This window comes from Heptranchias perlo, chromosome 26, assembly GCF_035084215.1.
Source record: "Heptranchias perlo isolate sHepPer1 chromosome 26, sHepPer1.hap1, whole genome shotgun sequence".
Lineage (NCBI taxonomy): Eukaryota > Metazoa > Chordata > Chondrichthyes > Hexanchiformes > Hexanchidae > Heptranchias > Heptranchias perlo.
In genome coordinates, this window is record NC_090350.1 from 35,582,697 (window position 1) to 35,589,711 (window position 7,015).

Below are 7,015 nucleotides of genomic sequence, written 5' to 3' on the forward strand. Positions count from 1 at the left end.
GTCTACCCTCAGGTTTACATAAAAGATCCCATGGCACTATTTGAAGTAAAATAGGGGAGGTCCCCTGCTATCCTGCCCAACATTTATCCCCCAGCCAGCCTAACAAAAACAGATTATCTGGTCATTTATCACATTGCTGTTTGTGGAGCCTTGCTTTGGGAAAATTGGGTCCTGTGTTTCCCTATATTACAACAGCAACTACAGTTCAAAAGTACTTCATTGGCTTTGAAACACTTTGATGTCATGAAAGGCATCATAGTTCCTTCTTTCATTACCTTATTCAAATGGCCATTCTTCACGTATGTGCCCAGACACTGAGTCTTGGCAAGTTCTTCAACTCTGAGGGCATCACGACCAAGATTTATTGGGCTGAGTTATCCTCAATGAATCCATCCAAAATTGGGCAGGATAGCAGCAAACAAAAGATGGAAAATTTGGGTGGTGAGGCCTATTACCTCCTCACTGCCGACCTATATTTCCCTTCCTCCGACGATGCCAGGTCTGCCAGTGGCTGCTCCTTTCTCACCTGTTAATGTAAATGGCAGTCTGGAGGGGGGGGGGGGGTGCCTCTGGGTCCCCAGATTTCCATCCCATCCACTTGTTATTGCCACTTTCTGGGACCACCATGGGGAAGGTGGTGGTAGTATCCAGGAAGCAGTGGTAATGACCTGAAGTGCCCACGTGGAGGGAGAGGGCCTTACATCCACCACTTTGTGTGCTCTTGGCTCTTCTGGTGTTGCAGCGGTGATTCTGCTGCAGCACTAGCAGATTTGCTGCATACCAAATTACCTTGATCCAGGAAACTTGGTTGGGGTTCTAGCAGTGTTAGAGGCGCAGGCAGAAGTCCCAACCCAGCTGAACACTGCTGCCGGGAGGGGAATCCCAGTCATGCGGTCTTTCCTGACATCCACACATGCAGGGTGGTCACTAGATAGCAATGAAGAGCAGAAATCCTCACTGATTAGTGTTCTCATACTAGGCTAAGGCCACAAAAGCCAATTCTGGTGCCCCAGCATTGTCCCAGCTGACTCAGCACAGATGAGTGATTGAACCTGGGATCTTGCTGGCCTGTGCCACACCAGGAGATGTACTTACTAATTGAGCTACTAGGGCACCATTCTTAAAGGCTAGTTAAGAGGTTATGTGCATTATAGGAATATTACTTAGAGGTTTAAGTATGATAGGTATTGGAAAGAAGGAAACTGCAATTTTAATAATTTATGGTATATATTCTGCTAATACTTATAAAGGTCTTTCTCCAAAATGGTGAAGTGAAATTATTCAACTAAAAATATTTTTATTGATTTATCTACGCATGGAAGCACAGACATAAGTCAAATCCAGACACATATTTAATCACGTTTTAGACTTTTCTTTGGCTTGCGCGGATTGTCCGCTTGATATCTAAATCGCTCGTTTCCAAAATAATGTTCATCTGCATTGTCCTTTTTTGAGTCCCCTGTGATTAAGTACATTAATATCAAATTCAATTTGTTTCAGCAATGCATACCTTTTAGTGTCTGTTCTTCATCGTGTGATGAATATTTTCATGTAATATTTTACTGTGTCATCTGAGATCGTAGATTTTGCCCAAACGCCGCATGCAGAAAACGCAATGCCCTTGTAAATGCAGCTGCAGTTCTTGTAGAATGCTTCTTAAAGCAGAGCAAGTCCTTCCCCGTGTGGAAATGATGAGGTCTTTTATGACTAATATATCATGGCAAGGGTTATTTTCGTACCACATCACATGATCTTTGTTGTTCTATTGGTTGGTAATGAAGTTATAACAATAAGAAAAATTCTTCTCCTATATCTTGCATTCCAAGAAACAATGCAATGCAAAATCCCAAACTGTGTTGTACTGACTGATCTTACTAGGAGAACAGTACTAACATACTGTCCTATGGACTGCACAAACAGCTAGATACTCAAAAGGTATGCAGTCACCAAAACAAAACATTAAAGGATGAGAAAGAATAGGGCTCTGGAGGGGTTGGTGGTGCTGACTGAGTGGGAAAGTCAGAGCTTGGATTGAGTGACAAGAAGTGGTCAAAGGAGGATGAAAGTGGGGGGAGGCGAGGGGAAAGAGAGAGATATTAACGTTCTATACAAGTTACATACAGGTAGATTTCTAAGTGCGTCACTTGGATGAACAAGAAGTTTTCCTAAGAATAAAGAAAGTGAGATTCAACTAGTCCTAGTCTAAATATAGCTACCAACTTGTAAGGTGGCTCTATCCAGGAAACAGACAATTCAAAAGGAAACGGATACCACATCTACGGACGGAGGTTTACTGCGCTGCAGTCCAGAGCGACCAGCACGAGCTTCCTAGAGGGAGGAAAGACAGCCAACTCTACTGTGTTGACTCAGGAGAACGAGGTTGTATAAGTGCCTGGAATCATTGCTAAAGCTACAAGAGTATCAGTTAGATGCTGAACTAATAAGATTTAATATAACCAATAGATTTGCTATCTAAAGCTATTAACTTGTCTGGTCTAGTGTCCAACCTAATATAGGTGACTTTTATGTCAATCTTGGAGATTGAGCTTATATCTATTTATGATAAGTGCTGCTGAGTTATTGTGGCACATATATATATATATATATATATATATATATAGGCATAGAGTACAAAAGTATGGAAGTCATGATGAACCTTTATAAAACACTGGTTCGACTACAACTGGAGTATTGTGTTCAGTTCTGGGCACCGCACTTTAGGAAAAATTTCTTCTGCACTTAGAGAGGGTGCAGAAGAAATTTACTAGAATGATTGCAGGGATGAGGGACTTTATTTACGTGGATAGACTGGAGAAGCTGGGGTTGTTCTTGGAACAGAGATGGTTGCGAGGAGATTTGATAGAGGTATTCAAAATCATGAAGGGTCTAGACAGAGTAGATAGAGAGAAACTGTTCCCTTTGGCGGAAGGAGACCAGAGGACATAGATTTAAGGTGATTGGCAAAAGAACCAAAAGTGACATGAGGAAAAACTTTTTTTTACACAGCGAATGGTTAGGATCTGGAATGCACTGCCCGAGGGAATGATGGAGGCAGATTTAATCATGGCCTTCAAAAGGGAACTGGATAAGTAGTTGAAAGGAAAAAATTTGCAGGGCTATGGGGATAAGGTGGGGGAGTGGGACTAGCTGGATTGCTCTTGCATAGAGCCGGCATGGACTCAATGGGCCGAATGGCCTCCTTCCATGCTGTAACCTTTCTATGATTCTATGATATTTGAACTACCTTTATAACTTCAATTATTATCAGGTTAACAATACCTACCTAAATAGTTTGTGCACTTCACTGTTTAATATTTAAAATGCTGCTAATTGTGTTAACATAAGTATGTTAATAAAGAAATGCTACTTAGTGACTTCATAATAATGACCCTCTTTGATGATTTGTCAAGAAGAGGTTATCTTATTTACTCAGGAGTTTACATGTATTTTAGAAGATTGGTACTCTAAACATTAACATAATCGGAACTGGTTGATGTAACACAGTTCAGGCAAGCTAAATTTCAGCATCTAGTACTTCCCTGGAGTAGACTGACCAGTAAATTCCAGACATTTCCTTGACGAGGAGTTGATGTGATGGGATGAAGGATTCATCTGGTGCCATTTTATTAATATAATAATTTACTAATCCCTGTATTCTTACATGTTTTTAGGGTTAGGGAGGATTGGGTCATAGGATGTGGGAGTAGGAGAAATGGTGTGTAGGTATACGGCAATGGTGGGAGTGGAGCGCTGAGATGTGAGATTTTGGAGTGGCTTTTCAATGCGGGAGTACTGGGGGAAGGTGTAATGGACTGTGGAAGTAAAGAGGGCATGTAGTGTTGAGAGTATTGGGGGCAACAGGATGTGCTTATGCTTGGGAGGGGACCGTGGGGTGTGTAAATATCCAGAAGGGGTCCCAGAGTAGATGAAAAATGAGACTGCAGTCCCAGGGTTTGGGAGTTTTGGGAGGAGGTACTTACATTTGGGAGCAGTGGTAATGGAATATTGGGGTTCACAGAAGTGAGAGAGGTGTGCAGAGGGTTAGGAGCATTGGGTGGCAGTGTTGGAATGTGGGTGTTGTGAGATCTGGGAATACAGCATCAGAATGAGAAGCCATTGCTGGCTTTATTGGGACAGATAGGAATTAAGCCATGTTGGGGCAGTCCCATTGAGGTGAACCACTAAGGAGAGATTGTGGAGGAGGAGTGCGTGATCAACCATGTCGAACAGTGCGGAAAGCTAAAGAAAAATAAAGAAGGATAAAGTGCCATGGCCACAGTCACAGTGGATATCATTGGTGAATTTAACCAGTACAGTTTGATGTTATGGGTGAGGTGGAATCCGGATTGAAGGGAGCTGTAGAAGAGGTGAGCATAGCTGAGAAGCGATAACACGTTCAAAGGCCTGGGACAAGAGGGAAGGTTGGAGATTGGCTGGTCATTGGAGCAGATGGACGGGTCAAGATTAGGCTTTTTGAGAAGCGGGGTTTTATTGGCAGTTGTATAAGGAAGGGGGTAGTGCTTGAACAGAGGGAACCATTAACAATTCTGGTGAGCAATGGGGCCAGGAAAGATAGTTGAGTGGTCAGGAGTTGGATGGGAAATAGATCAAGGGAGTTACAAGTTGGTCTCATAGAAGAGATGATATGTGATATCACAAGAACAATCAATCTGCAGCATCGCATGACCCTCGGAAATTGTTCTACACAATGAAATTCAACTAGGTTGAATTTTTTTTTAAATCAGCAAACCTGTTTTGTTTCTGAGACACTGAAAGTACATGGATTAAACAGAAAATTGCACCATAATTCATTGTAACGAGTATTTTCAAAAAAATCTTTTCGCTTTATATTCTTATTTTCTCCCCTTCTGCCCCGAAGATGGCACTGATATTGGGTAAGGTTCCTGATGTGTTTTCAGACCTCCGTACAGTACACATTCTTCAGATGCAAGCCCAGCCAGTGAGTATTAGCAGACTGTTAGACCATGGAGCCATCAATAGTATCGTGTGTGCACTTTGCAACAGAGGTAACTGGATAATGATCACGAGGGAAGAACCCTGGCTGATTCTTTCCCTCTCCTCAGCCTGGGCCACTGAGGTCAATTGTAGCATCCATCTGGCTGAAATTGGCTAACTCAACACTGATCAGGGATTGAACTTGAGCCCTTTCTGATCAGAACTACAGTGGGTGGTGCATTTATCCATTGAGCTATTGGAGAAGCTAATATTAGGTTTATTTAATTTGCGGGAAAAAAACCTTCATAATGTGACTTATGGCTACACTGCAAGTGAATTATGGTTCTTTCCAACTCATGAAATAAATAGTAAAGCTGAGCTACCTGAACAGTATAATCAGTCTGTAGTGTGTTTTCCCTGGGGTTGAGCAGTTCTGGATTGGCAAGAGACTGCATTCAATGGAGCCACTCCAGAACACCTCCCAATTGGTGACATCAGGAGAATTGCCCAACAGCAAAGGGATCCTATTTAGCAAGATTCCATTGGAGATAAAGGTCTGATGCTCTCTAAGTGAGTTCATACAGTAAGTAAGTAAACCATACAGACCAGGAAAGTATTGGGTTCAATCCTGGTTTGTGCTGAATTAGCTGATCTCAGCTAGGGTGGTGATAAAGGTGCTACAGTTGGCTTCAGTGTCCTGGGGTTGGAGAGTTCCTGCTTCTGCATTATCCAATAACCATGCTGGAAGTGCATGTGTTGTGATGTCTCCCATGGTCCAATAGCTGTTCAACACTCACTATCAAAGCTCATACATGAATACTGGTCAGTTGGCTGAGGTATCAGATGATTATAGGTGTCTGTAGAACTGTATGTCTGCAAGGAGTCAATGCCTTTAGGAAAGGTAGAAGGGAAGAAAAGTGGTGAAAAAAATACAAACTTTAAACTTCCTTTTCCCCTCAACAATTCTTACCTCAGTGAAGCTCAGTACAGCTCAGAATGTGGTTACTGCTCCCATATCTGGAGAGGATCTTCTAACAACTCTCTTGCAGTCCTGGACAAGATATAATAAAAAGCTGGTCATCTGATAGGCAATCTCTCTCTCATTCCTAGCCTCTAATTTTTGTCTGAAAGCGTCACTTCCAAACTTACAAAACAACTTATATTTGTGTAGCAGTCCTCCTATATAAAGATGATATTTCAGAGCACTTTACAAGGCAGTACATAACAAATGGACATTAAGTAGGGGAGAGAGTGGGGGGGGGGGGGGAGGGAATAGGAAGGGGTGAAAGCATGATCAAATAAGAGGGCCATTGGAAGGCTTTTGAGGGCAGACTGGGAGGTGACAAGGTGGACGTGTTGAGGGAGGGAGTTCCATAAGATGGGACATAGTGGCTGAATGAGTAGTTACCAGTAGAGAAAGGCTCAGTCAGTTTTGACATGCTGGGAAAGAATGAGTTCGAGTAGGAGATGGTACGATGGTACGATGGATATAAAATTCACCACAGTGAAAATGTTGGGAAGATGAAGAGCATGTAGGAGTGACTTCTTTGAAATTTAGGAAGAATATGAGGTGGATGGTTGGAGAGGTTGTGGGAGTTGAGGGAGGTTTTACCTCAAAGAGGAATAGAAGGGAAATTATAGCATAGACTTGATGGATTGCTTCTGTGCTGTAACACTATGATTCGAAGCTCACATACCGTAACCCCTCCACCCCTGTCACCTATCTGTTTTTGCACTACACAGTCTGTTTTTAAAGTGCTGGATCCAAAACATTTTATAACATAAGCCACACAGCTAAAAGATCATTTGTAAAATAGAAGTCAATTTTTTTGCACATACCTGTCTTACTGTATATAGTTATTAAGATTTTCAATTAATGTAACTCATCAGGTGGCCAATTGATTTGGCACGGCTTGCCCTCTCACATCAGATCCTGAGAGTTACTAAATTTTACCATATGTCGCACGATTTGCTCAATACCACAATTTTGCAACTACAAGTCCCAGAGGCAGTGGAAATACTGGTTTGAGCGGATCTGAGCAACAACAAATCATTCGCC

General features: G+C 42.2%; 1 protein-coding gene across 6 annotated transcripts in view; it reads right to left on the reverse strand.

Annotated features, from left to right (window-relative positions):
- The window catches only part of si:ch211-15d5.11 (nuclear receptor coactivator 7), an 87,629-nt gene that overhangs the window by 80,285 nt on the left and 329 nt on the right, over nucleotides 1–7,015 (reverse strand). For 4 of the 6 annotated variants that reach the window (XM_068006768.1, XM_068006769.1, XM_068006765.1 and 1 more), the window contains exon 2: nucleotides 5,927–6,007. The gene's annotated coding sequence lies outside the window, so the exon portion shown is untranslated. Of the gene's footprint in view, nucleotides 1–1,510; nucleotides 1,763–5,926; nucleotides 6,008–6,795; nucleotides 6,948–7,015 lie in introns of those variants that run through there. The other 2 variants (XM_068006766.1, XM_068006767.1) reach the window with 2 other exon arrangements.